The 16,213-nt window shown below is 42.5% G+C and overlaps 1 protein-coding gene across 7 annotated transcripts in view; it reads right to left on the bottom strand.

Moving 5' to 3' along the window:
- SPATA20 (spermatogenesis associated 20) overlaps positions 1-13,632 on the bottom strand; it is a 2,191,885-nt gene extending 2,178,253 nt beyond the window's left edge. For 6 of the 7 annotated variants that reach the window (XM_085617132.1, XM_085617125.1, XM_085617126.1 and 3 more), the window contains exon 1: positions 7,749-13,632. The gene's annotated coding sequence lies outside the window, so the exon portion shown is untranslated. Of the gene's footprint in view, positions 1-6,839; positions 6,903-7,748 lie in introns of those variants that run through there. The other variant, XM_085617127.1, reaches the window with a different exon arrangement.
- Between the last annotated feature and the right edge of the window lie 2,581 nt (positions 13,633-16,213).

The following is a 16,213-nucleotide window of genomic DNA, read 5'->3' as shown; positions in this document are numbered from 1 at the left end:
TTTATGATTATTCTTAGCACGAATTCAAGACGACGTATACCTTACTAAGGAAACGCCTAGAACACTGAAACCATCCGCGGTTTGGAAATATCACCACCGAATAAGTATGTAACTTTTATATATCTTCAATAGTTAATACTGAAACGGATGACACTTATAGGAATCGCTTACTTACAATATGTCCATGTATGCTTCTTATACTTTCAGATTTTGCATTCAATCTGAAAATAGGTAGATATGCCTTTATTTTCTTATTTTGCACGAACAATGAAAAAGATAGTCTTATAGGACTACTTATATATTGAATATATCACTTCGGGTTATTCACACACACAAAGTGTGGCACCTCACCCGGTAGCGTTACCTCTAATGTTTCACTATCCACTACTTCATTCTGACGCTTAGAACATAATATCCCACCTCACAGCCACTACTACCATTTCTCTCCATCTTTATTAGGATCATAGACCGCTATTTCATGTACATGACCTTTTAAGATGTGTTTATTTTACTAACCCTTTTTCTGAATTCTATGTGCAACTTGAAGAGTCATAATTTTTAATTTTGCATCTGTTTTAAAGGTTGTACTTGCATCACTTGGGCTAATGTGAACCAATTTGCCTTAAGTACACAACGTGGAACATTATAAATATATATTACTTTGTTTTCCATAAAACAGCCTTGACAAAGTTGCAGGACAACTATTCCCTCACGCAACGAAACACGTGTTGGCTGGTGACAGAAACAGATTGACTAAGGAGAAGTGCATATAATTAAAGAACTACTGACAAGAAGAAAAGACTAATTTCTGACTTATATATTGTCTATTTGTGTTAACACACTGTACATACCTGTTGTTCATAATCATAACGTGTGCTAAGGCTTTGGAAATGGATCTAGTCTTGGTCTAAAAGGAAGTGAAAAAAGTTGTGCCAGTCTACAGACCCAATAAAAAAAATATTGTCATAGCCAAGGTCTGGCTTGCATTAAGTCCTGCCTAAAAGGTTTAAAAAGCCGGCTGTAGAGCACACTACACAAGTTCTGCACTGGTTAAGATGGGCGCCCTGAGTTCCTCGGTGTCTCCTGGAGGATGTGGCCAGAGAGGGATAAACATACATCAGTGTGTGGGAGTGCCCGATTCTCCAGACATATTTGGGGAAGGTAGCAACGACATTGTTGGTGACTTGTCAAACAAGCATTGGCATAGCCAATAGGTCTTGCCTTTGGAACCTTATAAGTGTTTAGCCATGCAACAGTTAATGTGGTTGCACCAAGGATATTGTGCTGGATAACTAAACACTTATAAGGTCCCAAAGGCGAGACCTATTGGCTATGCCAATGCATGTTTTTGCTTGCCTGACTCTCTCATTTGTTGCTGACTAGGGATAAATTATCAAAATAAAAGTAGACCTGCCTTCGCAAAACTCCATCAAGCAATCGCCAAAGCCACGTTTGAATGGTGCTAGATTCTATATCCTGGACTAATTTCCAAGAAAAAGGGGCAAGTGTTGAGCGAAATAAAGTCAGTGAATTAAATATGTTTTATCCGATGTCTATATTTATAGTATTCTAATAAAAATCACCTTTAAAAAAAAAAAAATGACATAGCAACATTTTATAAATAATTAATAGGCTTTCAGCTATGAAAGGTAAATTGGCATAAGTTTATTCTACTCATTTTTATATTATGGCAATTAATGTAGTAGTATATAAATTGTTGAACATCCACCTTCTATCCAAGATGGCCGGTAGCTTCGGTTGAGTTCCAGTGTAGGAAGTGGCTGTGATAAACCTTCAGTTCCAGCGCACTCGTGGGACACCCTAGATGCTCCTTGCCCTAGAGGGAGAGGCAGACAACGGTTGACAGCGCGTGACCTTTGCCCCCCCCCCCGTCACCTTGCCGACTGCTCTTCTTCCTTTAAGATGAAAGTTGAGACCGGGTGGCACCGTTGCTCCTGGTTTTTGCTGCTGGGCATTGGGGCGGGGAGAGGTGGCCTCCAGGTGAGCCAACGTTTTGTGGTACAATGGAGACAATGAAAATGCGGACAGAAAGGTTTAAAACGGGGCGAGCACAGAATTTGTGAGGTGAGGAGAAACGATCGATGAGATCAGTTTCACTTTCAAATATTTTGTGATTTTTGATTGCATTCCAAAACCCCAATAGAACCTGTAATGCATTGTCCGGATGCGCTGCAGACCATGTATGAAAACATTACAAGGAGTAGGATTGGAAGGCATAGGGTGCGGAGATTGCTAGGCGGATTAGAGATTGGCAATCTGGAAGGCGTGCCCGTGACAGCGCAAAATAAACAAGTGGGAGGGGTGGGGGTAGTGCGGCCGAGAGCAGGGACTGGGGCAGGCAGTTTGGCAATCTGGAAGGCGTGCCTGTGACGGCGGCGGGCGAGTGCAGCGATGCGTAGCGTTTACTTTACGGGAGCGAGCAGCAGCAGGCGCGATAATTGCTAACAGATGGCGTCACTGCTCGCTCCCGCAAGGGAAATGCCAAACGTGCATGAGTACCAATAGAAAACAGTGCAAAACATGCACAAGTTTGAACAAAAGGCCGGAGTGATTCCAAAAGGTCTCCAAAGCAGCGCTTGCGCGCTGCGTAGACGAGACCTAAAAAAACAATGGAGGTCTCGCCTAGATGCTGCCTCCTTAATATTTGGGATGCTACAGACTTAGAGAGCTGAGCGTATGTGGGTCTCCATCGGCTGCATAGTTGCAAAGCGTAACATAGCGAGAACTTGGAAAGGAGTGGCTGAACTCAAATTCAGGGATTGGGAGACAGATATGGATTGGTGCATGCAGGCGAAAAGAGCGAATATGAGGGGAGAGGATGCCCGAAAAAATGGTCTAAGATCTGGGGAGCCTGGAACAAACGTAGACAGATGATATGCACACCAGTCAATGACTCTATCCCACAGGAAGAAGAACACTTGGGAGACTAAAGTTCATAACGCAATTGTGTCGCTAAGTAATTATGTAGAATATTTGCACATGAGTATGTGATGATTACCACTATATACAAGCACTGTGCCTAATCAATATCAAAGAAACTGTATTTTGTTTATTTACGGTTTATTCAATAAAAATATTTTTTTTTTAAAAGCCTGCTGCAGTCCAAAAAAAATTGCTTTATGTGTACACTGCATCTACGAGATAAAAAAGTATACATATTAGGAGGTGATACCTCTGAGCTGTAAAAATAGACACTTGTGCACTGCTACACAAGTACTGGATAGGTGGCGAAATGATACTAACCTCCAATAGCATCAGGCCTTGAAAAATCTACTGCTATGAGGAGTTAGATTTTATCAGGTCGAGCTATTTATAGGACCTACTTGTCCATTGGGGCAAGTGAACTTAAACAGGAAAGGAACAAGTGTTCTGGTCATTCAAAAAGTTAATGAGCAATTAAAACGCCTATAAATCTGTTTTTTATCTTGACATGTGCTGTCTGTTCAAGGATAGAGGTCAAATGTTAGTTTGTCCTTTAACCAATTGCTGCTTACTTTATTCAGGAAATTGATTTTTACTTTTCTTTCTCTTATTAGAGGTTTTTGTCAAGTGATCTGTCCCACAATCATTGTGAAAAGAAAGGCTGTAAGAGGTCAGTATTTTTCAAACACAACAATTATACAGCTTGTAAATGAATAGTACAAATATTTCAAAATATATCAGGAATTACAACAGCACTTTTTTGTAATTCAGAAAATGTGAGGCAAACAAAGATTTAAATTGAAGCAAATCAGAACACTTTGCTTGGTGATGTGCAAATGACAAATATTTGCAGAAACTCGTTTCCTAAATACAGGTTTATCAGTAAAACCGTATATCAGTGGAACTTTTGTTGCCATTTCAATGGAACATTTGCTGATTGGAAAGGAGTGTGCTACCACTCCATGCTTTAGGTATGTTTTAAAAATTATAGTTTTTAAACATGATTTGTATTTGTGAAACATTCCTGTCCTGATGACAATGCGGTTAATGAACCAAGAGGCAAGTCAACTGTCATGTGTATCCTATATGTGGCTAGATATGCGTTATATATGGAGCAAAGGGTCTATTAAATCAAACAACAGTGCTTTTTGTAAAGCAGGCATGTTGAACTCGAGCTTTTGAAGGTGCACTCACATGTGATAAAGTAGAAAATGGCGGCTCAGTGAATTAAAAGTGTTCGCCCAGTATCACATAATTTGAAACCAGTTTATGGGTCAAGAGCATTATAATTAGGTCGAATAGATTTAAGTCACTAGACCTGCAAGTCGAGTAACATTTTTATGATTTTTCGATGCCTGACCATGCGACAGAGAGAAATACTCCACTGGGAAGAGCCAAAGCTCATTATATACATATTTTAAAGAAATAGTAACAATATGTCCACTGACACGTGTACTGTCAAGCCAGAGCTAAACATATGAAGAAGAGGAGCTGAATTTCTGTAAGGTTTCCTGAACTGCTCAGTTTGTTAAAAAAATACTGATCTAGAATCAAAGGAATTTTATTCTGTAATATAAAATTATGGGACACAACTGTCATCAGAAGAACAGAAAAGTTTTTGTCTGTGAAATATCAAACAAAGAATGTCTGTGTAGACTATAACCCTTGGCCACAGATTTAAGACCCATTGCACACCCGCCAATGTTTTCCATGTGGGCAGTTCTTTCATAAACCATGAAGTGTGACAACAGACAATGAAATAACTAATGTTAGAGATGGCTGTCATTAAGCACAAGATATAACAGTAGTTCAGACACCAGTACTCTCACAATAAACAGTTCTGCAGTTCATCAAATAAAAAGGCCCTCCGTACTGTGGGGATTAAACCAGCATAGGCGGATCACAAACAATTTAAGTATAAGATTAGATCGTGTGTTATCAGATTTAATAGTGCATTTGTGATAACAATCCCATTGTCATTTAGAATATCAATTTAATCACATCAGAATGCAAGACTCGTAAGATAAAAGCATTTGGATATCACAACTGAACGAGTACCAGAAATCAAAGATCTCCCGCAATGACAAGAAGTATCTAGGTTACGGACACACAAAAAAGAAGTTCAGGCATTACTTTTTATAGCCTGTCATCTCCCAGTGTAAACTGCAAAAATACTTAGAGCAGACACATCATTTTAGTAAAATCAAAAGGGTACTGCCTAAAGTCAGGCCTAAACAGGTTTCCACTAGGTACAGTTCGATTGCATATTACAAAAAATATACATTTTGAAAGGTCTGTAAACACTTAAAGACAATCTTTCTGTACATTTTGTAGGAGCCTATTTTATACTGAGTGCAGCCTGTTTTGTACTGTGAAGTAATTATTTTTAGGTCCAGCCTAATAGACAGCGCATCCGCTGTTCGTTGTTAGGCACACTGTGGCTTCCCAAGAACAGAGAGGGGCTTGGAGCCTGCCCATTGCTAACCATTGGTTAGCTTTCCTGTCACTCTCCTTTGCCCGTTTCATGTTTTAGCTTGTCAGTCTTAGGTTTGTGCCTCCCAAGGAGAATTGCCTCTGTCATCTTTTTAGGTCGAGCCTAGCACAGTACGCATGCGCTGCACTGCGCTATGGGAGGCTTCTTGTGAGCACTCCACACTTCCCCTAAACTTCTCGGTGTGATTTTGTTAACTCCCACACATTTCATTGGCCATTGCGTGTGGCTTTCAAAAACAAAAGCACGCAAATGGACAAAGGTGGGTGTTTGTCCCACCTTTTGTGTAAATGTTCCATCCCATAGCGTTTTGGTGTCGGAAGCGAGCAGCATCGCACATTGTGGAAGTTGCATTCCTCTCTTGGATCATGTGACTAATGAAAGACAGTGCGGTCGCTTTCGCGGCCACGCTTGTGTATATATTGTAAACGCACGCGTTTAATGAAGAAATCGCATGGAGTAAACATTAATTTCCGATTGAGGCTCAAACGGTGTTACTTTTTGTAATTAAGCACCACGGCAGGCAGCTCGCTCTTAGTCAGCAACAATAACGACCCGCCTTTCTTTTTTTCAGGCCGGCTCGCACAACTTCCTTCATTCCCTCCACCCCAGCAAACAATTATCCCTTGGATGGCTGGTGTGCAATCTCTGACCGCCCTCTCTTAACAATTCTGCCTGTACTTTAATAAAGTTTGACTCTTCTTTTCTTGTCTGTTTCAGATTCATGCCCTGCCCCTCCCCCCGCTTTACCTCTTACCGGGGCTGTATTCCTATTGTCTTTCTTTCCCTCGCCAACCCCCTTCTTCCGGATCGGGTGGGTGCACCAGCATTGAGTGCCCGACTGCAGACGTGGACACTACTGAGCAGTGAGGCAGTTGCAGGATACCTCTTGGGTAGAGGCGCCGTCTCCCCACCTCCCGTTATATGCATGTTTCCATACCTGCTGCAGACAGTTGCAGGACTCGGTGGGGGTTGCAATCCCTGGCTGTGGCTGACAGCACATTTAAACAAACCCAGAGCAGCTGGCATACATCCCTGTTGATTAAACGCAGGCCAAACGCTTTCCCTAGCCTGGTGCATATTTTATTAGATGACATCACCTATTGACCTTTCAGATGCTGCTTCCCACTTAAAGCTCCCATCCCCATGTGCTTTCGAGGTTACTCTCCCACCCATTCGTGTTTTTTTTATTTCTATTAAAAAAAAAACGCTATTGGTTCCCAACTCAACACTGCACACATCAATGGCATTTACTAGCTCCGCTCCAACTTCCAGCTCCTCCATGCCTCTCAACAGTCTGTCACATTTGTAAAAAAAAAGTTTTTAGGAAGGCCGACAGCTACAACTTCCTAACAGGCCACTAGTTTCTGAAAACACACTTTCAAGTACCTGATGCTCTGCCCACCTGCGTCATTCTACTCTTTCCACGGTGTTCCTTTCCCCTCTTCCTGCGCTCTCCAGGTTGCTTTCTCCCATAACCCAAGTAGCTTCTCCGTCCCTCCCACCCGACGCAGTGCTGCTGAAACCTATTGCGCACCCACCCTCTTTGCTTTCTTCCATCCCCACTTTAAAGAAGGGGGGAGGGGGAGCTCTTGTGATTCTCTTTCCTTTTTTGTGTGCCAATCAAACACAGTTTAGTAACTAAAAAGGAAAAAAGCATTTGCGTCATTTAGTAGGCACTTGTGTGCGTGGTGCGGACAGTCGCCTAAAAGACTTTTTAGGTTTTGTTTTAAAATGTATCCTGACTGCACAACATCAGAGATGCTGTGGGGCATGCTAGAAACCATTGGCAAAGCCTACATATTTACAGAGGTGTCTCAGTCTGGCACCTCATGGCACTAGAATTACGCACCACTATTACCCTGTGCATCAATCAACGATTCAAATCGTCGTTACACACACAGACATCTGAAGTAATCGCAAACCAAATTAACGTTCTTATCAGAACAATGAACTTCCCACAAAAGTAGTTTACTTTGCACACATTTTTCATTAAGGAGGTGTGCACTTTAGTTTACATGCAGTTACAGGCAAGTGAAAAGCCAACAGAACAGTTACAGAATATGTTGTTCTTTTTAACCACGTCTAACTAAGCCCGAACTCGTATTGAAGACCACCGGCCCCATTGTACTCTGGATCAAAGTTCCCATACAGGTTTTCAGATACTTACAAGAGTGCCATTTCTTACTAAAGGTGTAAAGATAAAGGATACCAAACTTAAGAGTAATATAAAACGAAAACAATCCCACACGGGTTCCAAAACAGAAAACGTACCTCCCAGTCTACAGATGGAGGGCCTAAACACCACATTTACCTGTAATGTTGAGTTCGATTCTAGAGAAAACTTCTTCAAAAACTGAAGGCCGGAAACCGGAACAGAAAGGTTGGGTAATGCTGATTGGCCGACGAGATGAGTGTACTAGAAAGAGAGGAGCGGCTACCACGCCCCGGCAAGGTGACAAAACAGAAACACTGGCCCCGGAAAACACGGAGTACGTTCCCCGGAAACGACCCGCTGTCCGAGAGTAACTTACACGGAGTCCCCAGGTGACCGGCGACAGTTCGCCAACGTTCCATGTTACGTGCAATGAGCATCGAGCTCTATTAAAGAGCTAGAGTGCTAACGTGTCTTAAAAAAATGGGCCACCGTTGAGCGCCATGTTGCTGGGCATCAATGTCACCCCTTGTAGCTGCATGATGGATTTTTAAACTGGAATCGATGCTTGCAGATGCTAATAAGTTAATTTAGTGGCTTAGAGACGGTAGAAAGCTATGTTAAAATATAGATTAAAAGTAGTTTTACATAACCTCCACACTCACTTTGTTCTCACGTTTACACGTTGTGCTTTTTTTTAAAAGTAGATAATATACTGTCTGTTTTATTAACCTCTTGAGACTTCTAGGACTTAACATCCACACCACTTGCTAAGCTTTTTTTTTGGATGTTAGCGGTACCCCCAGGGCACAAGTCCTAAAAAAAGAAGTGGTGGGATTAACCAGGTTAGTCAGTATGCAAGTAAACTCATTACGCGTGCCATCACAGCGTATGATGTCACGACATGTGACATAACTGGAAGTGACCTCACTGGATGTGACATCACAAGAAGTGACATCAGACATTAAGACCTCATACATGTTTATCAGGTATATCATGAGTACATTTAAGCACATTATGAGATTTAACAAATGAGATTTGGCGTCAGGGTTGTGCTAAAAAAGTGGCGCAATCCTGACGCAAAATCTGGGCCTCAACAAATTAATAGATATATTTTTTAAACCCGGTCACAAAGATATTGGCAACATGGAGAAGCATGGCAGTAGATCTATCCTGCTTAATTGGTTGCAAAGTCTGCATTTTAAAATATTTTGTGGGTGAAGGCATTTTCTGGAAAGGTGCCCAGTAAATCTCAGGGAATTGTAATAATGGTGAGATAACTCTGGAGGCCAAGGAATTTGCTGGAGAGATCTGTGTTTTGTGAAGTCACAGATTTTAATCACAGTAGCATAGTGGGTTAACGTGTCTCCTGCAAAGCACATCAGGTAACATGCAGAGGATAGATTTTTTATTTTATGTAGATAGTAAAGTGGGTTACTGCTTTTAACACAGAGATCCTTTTGTTATCTGCAGTTCATAATTTGTAATCCTTGTAATATAGCACAGTGAGCTATATTAGTTACATGACTCCTATACCATGACTCCTATACCATGTAACCCAATCTCATGTAACTCATCATGTACATTGATTTGCACATGTACATGATTTATTGTCAATGTGTATGTTATGTACAGAGCTCTGACACCCTGCATTGGGTTGCGTAGTGCTATAAAAGAAATAAAATAGGGCTATTGAAATTGTTGTTTGTGTAAATACTGGGACAGATCAACACATCTGACATTCTTACAATGCATGCATCTCCTATACAAGGACTGAACAAAAGCAAAAACATGCCTCTCTTAAGAACCTGTGAAGAGAAAGCAAGTTGTGTGCTTTTGTTTCCCCTCTGTGGCATTTACATTTAAGTGTGAGATGTCCCAGGCTGCCTCCAGTCAGGGTATTCAAACAAAAAGAGGACTGATGGCTCCTTAACTTGGCTCAGCTGGAGGTGAAAAAAGCTCCCTCGCTGCGTGCACGTTGCTGCTGGAAATGGAAAGCAGACAACATACAGGAGCTGCTGAACATGTCCCGGTGTCTGAAAATGACATTGCGCTCCGTGGATCTACATACTGGGGCTGAAGATAGTGGTAAGCAATAGTTCCGGGGTTAGAATGCCCTAATAAGTCTGTGCAAACCTACTAACTTGCATGTTTTGAGGGTTTTCAACAACTCTTCTCTAATCTTTTCCCATACTGAGAAATGTTGACAATTTACTCCTGACAATGGCAGACGTAAACCTTCTTCCAGAGTTGTCAAAAAAGTGATTGGAGGGAAAGTGAACTTGCAAACACTCAGATTTTCGCATGAGAAAACCTACATATGCATATTTGCTCATGCTAAAATGTAGTTCACAAATATTTTCTAGAACTACTATTTCTTGTCCTACTTCTGTAAATTCTTGGAAATTCATGAAAGCTGTATAGCTGCACTTAATGCAAGGACATATACCATGTGTGCACTTTTGAGACTTTCTTTAATAATTGGGCCTCTAATTTGGTCTACCGTTGACCGTGTCCTTTTGTGTTTATTACATTTTGTCTCTCTCTCTGTATCGGCTGCATTCACTGTGAGTGACAGCATTCTGCTCTTTCACAAGGAGCATTTGGCTCACAAAGTAGTTTTGTTCAGTGCCAGTAACTACTGTGGCAGTGTGTGCTTTTTGAGACCAAACACAATTTTTCCATTTGCCAAGGTTTGTTATAATGGTAAGGGCCTAGCAGCTCCCAAACCAATTAGGTTTTACAAAAACCATGCCAAAACAAGTCGCACATTGACAAAACTAAAAAGCTGACCACCAATTTTACATTATGAATATTTTTGTGAAATACTAGCAAGCATCAACACATGTTACTAAATGATGCTGCAAAGAAATGGTACCTGAAATCTTACAGTAGTTTAGCTAAATATTTCTTTTCCTGCTTTCATGTTTTTATGAACATTGTTTTCTGAAAGCAAAGAATCATCAATCTTGCTTTCAATCTTCTGCAAATATTTGCATCAAATCAGAGAACATCCTGGGAGCATTATACATCGCCTCATATTGCTAAACTTTGAAAACATGTATGCCCATTTTTATACTGGAACCACTGTCGGTAGTGCAGCCCGAGCTTACAACATTTACTTAGAGTTCTCAGCCTAATAATAAAGGCTTTCAATTAATGAACTATAAATACAAGTTTGAACAGCATAAACATATGGACAAAAATATTACCTTAACTGCAGACAGTGTCCTTCCCTGAACCATAATGTGGTACTGCAAACTGGCAGCCAAAGGGTTTGTGCTGCAGGGGGTTGGGGCCTACTTGTCCCAAGGACAAAATACACATGAAAACTTGCTGCCCTTTACCCCAAACAATATGTCCTGGGCGTCGGGCTATAGGAATTCCACATCCCTGAGTGCCACGTGTGCCTCTATACAGAATCGACGTTTGGCATATGTGGAATCAAAGCACAGCCCATATCTCATGGAAAGCATTTCAAGTTAGTGAACGCTTCACTGAGAGGTTTACACATCGGTGGCCTGAGAACCTTCTGGTAAGGCCACAAAGAGAGGTACTGTGCTACTAAGCAATTTATACCCTTACATCATATGGAGTGATAACACTGCGAGCAGAAGCTCTGTGAGACAGAGATCAACCATGTGTTAGACGGCACAGAGAGATGCATACAAGAAACGAAATTCAAATACTAAAACAGTAACCTCCTTACCAGAGCTGAGCGAAGAGAGACATTGTGCCACTGTTGGTGGTAGCTCAAAACAACTCCCAAGTTCTCCTCAAAGCAAGGAGCTCCCATTGAGACCAAGAGGGAGTTCAAAGTTACACAGACTGTCCAAGATGACCCAGAGGCCAGCTCAGAACAGGGCCTTGGAGATGGTATGGATAAAGTATATCCTAGCGAGCAGCAGACGGTATCGGTAGGAAATCCATCGTCAGTGTCAGCCAATCTCGTAAATGATTACAATGCTGCCGCCTTCTTGAAACCATCACCACCATTCGATACTGCCAAAGAGCTGATATTGGTGACAGATGGACTTCTTGTATAGAGATATTTGATGTTCTTGAAGAAGCAGAACACAAGAGAATTATCAAGTGCCTTAAGAATCTTGCTGGTGAAGGTGTAAAACGAAGTCTAAAGAAAATGCAGTAAGGTGACACAAATACATACAGCCAAAATCAAAGCTGCTTTGAATCTCAAGTTCAATCCAATGCCAAATGTAGATTCCCAAAGGTACATCTTCAGTCAAGAATGACAGAAAGCTGGTGAGACCATCAACAAAATTGTTGAGAGACTGGACATTCTCATCAAACACTGTCAGCTTCAATAAATTTAATGATGAGGAAGCTATATGCCTCAGAGTGATTCATGGATGCTTGTCAGATTCATTCAGACGACGAATGCTAAGAGAAACACTTAGTCTGGAGCTAGTTCTTATGGCTGACACAGTTGAAGAGCGTGTTGATTGACAAGCTGCTAACATGGAAGCCGCAGATGCCCAGAGTGAGTCAGTCATGAATGTGAAAAGTAAGCCAAAGCACAAGGCCGAGGGATACAGAGTGAATTCTCCACCGAAAAAGAAGTTGTACTTCAGGTAAGGATCTTTGTTTCCCCACTAAGATAAATGTTCTGCCATTGTGAAATCTGCAAAGGCTGTGGAAAGGAGAACAATTATGTGAAGGTTAGTAAGGCGAAGGAAAAAGTAAGTGTGCCATGGCACAGAGACAAAATGGCTGCCCAAAAGTTCCAGAAACTATGTGGGACGCACGCCCATAAGGCCAAGTCACCACTGCAGCTGAGACGCATCTACACCAAACAAAGTTGATTGATATTTAAATCTTCATCAAACAGCTCTTCCATATCAATATCAAGTGAAAGTGAAGAAGATGGTTGTACCATGTCAATGCTTACCTCAGAGAAACATGTGCATGTTGGACTGGCCGCCTGTGAGGAAAAACATTGGTCCAAGAGAAATCAACAAGACAAAGCACCAAAGTCATTTAAGCATTGGTCTGAAGATCATCCTGTCGGTGGGACGGGCGGAAACAGAAGCGAGGAGGCCGTATTGGGTTGATAGGGGATATTTTATAGGTCAATAGGGCACTCGCGGCAGACAAGGTGTTATGATCCAAAAGTGTAAATACAAAGTCATTTATCTGTGCTCAGACATGAGAAATGGCGTTTCTTCATGTTTTTCCTCTTCTATGTCCATTCTCGGTGCTTTGTTCCGGAAGATGGGATCCCGGGAGGCTTTTAGGGGCAGAACAACACAAAAGGAGAAAAAAGAGGCAGTAAGTATTGCTGTATTGCTATCGATATCCTTTCACCACACCCGTGTGAGTGCAAGCTGAACCAAGGTGACGGGGGAAGCAAAAGAAGGCGATGCAGTGAGCACGATCCCTTACGGGGACCTTACTTCAGTTCCCCCCTGTGACAGGCTTTCTTTTTTTTTTTTTTTTGAAAAACCTTTATTACAATTTCGGAGAGATACAAGTATGGGCCTACAACCAACAGGCCGGCCGCTAAAACACAGTGTAAACCTAGGCACAGCTTAACATTCACATCGATGAAGCAACAAAAAAGTTACTGGAGTGCTAATCATCGCAGTCGGCCGCAGCCGCAGTCCATAAACAAACAAGAAAGGTTTCATATTTTTGAGAAACGAAAAACATCAAACACACAAGGCAGAGGAAGTGAATGGCAGTAACATGTGCTCCTCGTATCGAAGGAGTAAATCAACCCGGGTAGACAGAAGGGGAGGGGGGCAAGGCAGAAGGAACAAATTTGCGTGTCGCAAGAGCATACAGGAATGCGCGGGCTAGGGAGACAGAGCGGCATCCATCTCACGCGTCTGGGGCGGGGCGCAAATACCTCCACGATAGGAGTTCCAGGGACCCCACACCTTAATCCACTTCCCAGGCTTGCCTCTCGCCACATACACCCTTTTCTCTCTGAACATACACCAGTCCATGTGTTCTTTCCACGCGACAGGCTTTCTTTAGGCATCGGTCACGCTGTGCTCGTAAAAGGAAAGGGTGCGTTTGGTGTGCCAAAAGAAACAAAAAAAAAAAAAAAATGACTGGCTATGAAAAGAAAAGGGATAGTTGCAGGCTTTGCAAGGCAGCTAGGACTCAGTGCATCTTAAGACAAGGCAGGGGTTGTGCTTCCTTAGCCCACTGCATCAACCCGCCACCCATTCATACCCCTTGTACCGGCAGCACGTACCGCCTTCAGCCGCAACTCTCTGGATTTGCGGCGGGTCCTGCGCGTCCTCCGGGGACCACCACTCTTCCCACCACACGTCAGGATCGTCTTTGGCGGTGATGTCGACCTCGGCTGCATCCCGACTGTTACTCTCCGCTGGCACTGCTCCGTCTTCAGCGTCCTTCCCCGCGTTGAAGGTTTCTGTCTTCTTGGCGTTTTCCTCCATTTCGCCGGCAGTCTCTCTCGCGTCTTCCTCCCTTCCAGGTTCCTCTTCTGGGTAGATGTCCTTCTTTGTTGTCCCCGTTCCCTTTTCTCCTCCTCTCCTGATTGGGGATTGGTCTTCTCGGCTCCCATGCTTGCGCAGGCGCGGCCCCGGCTTCTGGTTCTCTGATTCTCCGCCCTGTGGAGGAAAATGATAGTCCCTCGTTAATGTTTGGGGTTTTGTACCGGGATTGTCACCGACGGTGTCCATGGAATACGGAGAACACGGTAGAGGAGTAGGAGGTACATCGCCGGTTTTGGGGGTTATCCGCTGTCTTTCCTCACACATACTAAAAGTCAATGGTTGTTCAATACTTTAATTAACAATAGTGGTGCGTCCTTAGATATTATTCCTGAGGTGAAATATAACAAACTGTCTCCATTGCCCTGACGTACGCCATTGAAAACTAAAGTGTATATGTGGGCTGCATCGATGCCACTAAAAAGTCAAAGTTCATTTGTAGCAACGATGAAGCATAAAAAAGCAAAGGTACAAGCACCCATAAATGTCATTCAAGGTATGGCGTCAAGCGCCTGTTTACTCAGCTTCAGCACAGCTGCTGATATTCGACTGATATTTGTGAACTATAACATGAATGCTCATCACAAAATAGTAAGAAAATTTCCTTTGTTGTTTCATGGATTGGAAAAACTCAAGACTACGAAAGTCCAGTTACACATCAATGAGGATATCCATCCTATTGCTAGAAGATACAGACACATTGACTTTCACTTACAGGAAGCTGTTGAAAAAGAACTTGACTCCTTACTCATACACAATATCATTGAGAGTTCCACTGGTGCAATTCCATGGGTTTCTCCCATAGTGGTAGTACCCAAAAAGGACAGTAAATGAGCTATACCCATTGCGTGGATATGTGTCAAGCAAACAGGGCAATTGAAAGAGAACAACATCCAGGTCCGCACTTTGCCAACATAACACAATTGAAGGTTGTTGAAGGTATTCTCTTGCTTGGATCTGAATAAAGGATATCATCAGTCTTGGTGTCAGCAGCCTCGACCTCTTACCAGTGACAATGAATATCAAAAGTTTAAGAACATCAAAGATGAACTGTCCATTAGTCAGGAAGGTATGATTCTAAGAGGTTCGAGAATTGTCATTCCGGAGAATCTGCGACAACAGATAATTGAAGTGGCCCATGAAGGGCACTGTGGAATTGTTGCCACCAACAAGCTTTCCGAGACCGAACCTGGTTTCCACATCTCGATGAGAGTTGAAAGAGAATTAAAGGCATGTCATCTATGCAACTGCCTGTCATAGAAAACCACTCAACACCCGTTAAACATGGTGACTGCCCAGCGTCCTGGAAAGACTATTACGCCAGACACCTTGGATTTTCGACATGTGGCTCATTGTTCGTCTGGCACTGATGTCATTGTAGAGACTGGGTCTGAAAGGACAAGTGAAGAACCCTTGATTGCTGCTGTTTCTTCATCACTACTGCCAGTCATTGAAATTTCTACTGCCTATCCCCAATTTCCGTGTACACAGTCGGGACATGTGATCCAAGTGCCACAAAGAGTCATTGAAGAGCTCTAATTGTATATATGTGTAACATTTTTTAATTTTTTACTCGTTAGAGGGGTGATGTAGTGTTTTGTGAGTTTATAATAATGGAACATTTGTGGCTCCTGATGGACTCCGCAGAACTGTGACATAAGCATTAGAGCGTAGTGATTTGAATGCTGGTATAGAATGTGGAGTTCGCGGTGACACACAGAAGAATAAAGACGTGCTATACTAAGCTCCATGTATGGCATGGTCATTAACGAGTATCTTGGCTGGGGAGGATGCTACAGCTACCCCAATTGCCAAATCAGTTAATTTTTTTCTTTACAGGAAATACTGATGTCTTCACATTGCGTTTTGGGGCATTTCATGTTGCGGGCACTAGGCTCATCCACACAAGTGGGGTAATGTTGGGTAGTAAGAATTTTCTGCATCTCTGGAAATTCCGTAAGTTACAAAACAGAAATGTAAGAAAAATGTGTAATTTTAGGCAAAGATTTTCAGGGCATTGTGGGTATAAATGTGTTGTGGGGTCCACATAAGGCACACACTCCAGGCTCCCCCCAGTGTCTAGTTTTCAGAAATGTCTTGCTATGGTTTGTTTCCCAGGAGGCGACCTACCCAAGACTG

This window comes from Triturus cristatus, chromosome 7 (genome assembly GCF_964204655.1).
Source record: "Triturus cristatus chromosome 7, aTriCri1.1, whole genome shotgun sequence".
NCBI classification, from domain to species: domain Eukaryota; kingdom Metazoa; phylum Chordata; class Amphibia; order Caudata; family Salamandridae; genus Triturus; species Triturus cristatus.
The sequence above is the reverse complement of the archived record's forward strand: the minus strand, read 5'-3'. Positions and strand labels throughout refer to the sequence as shown.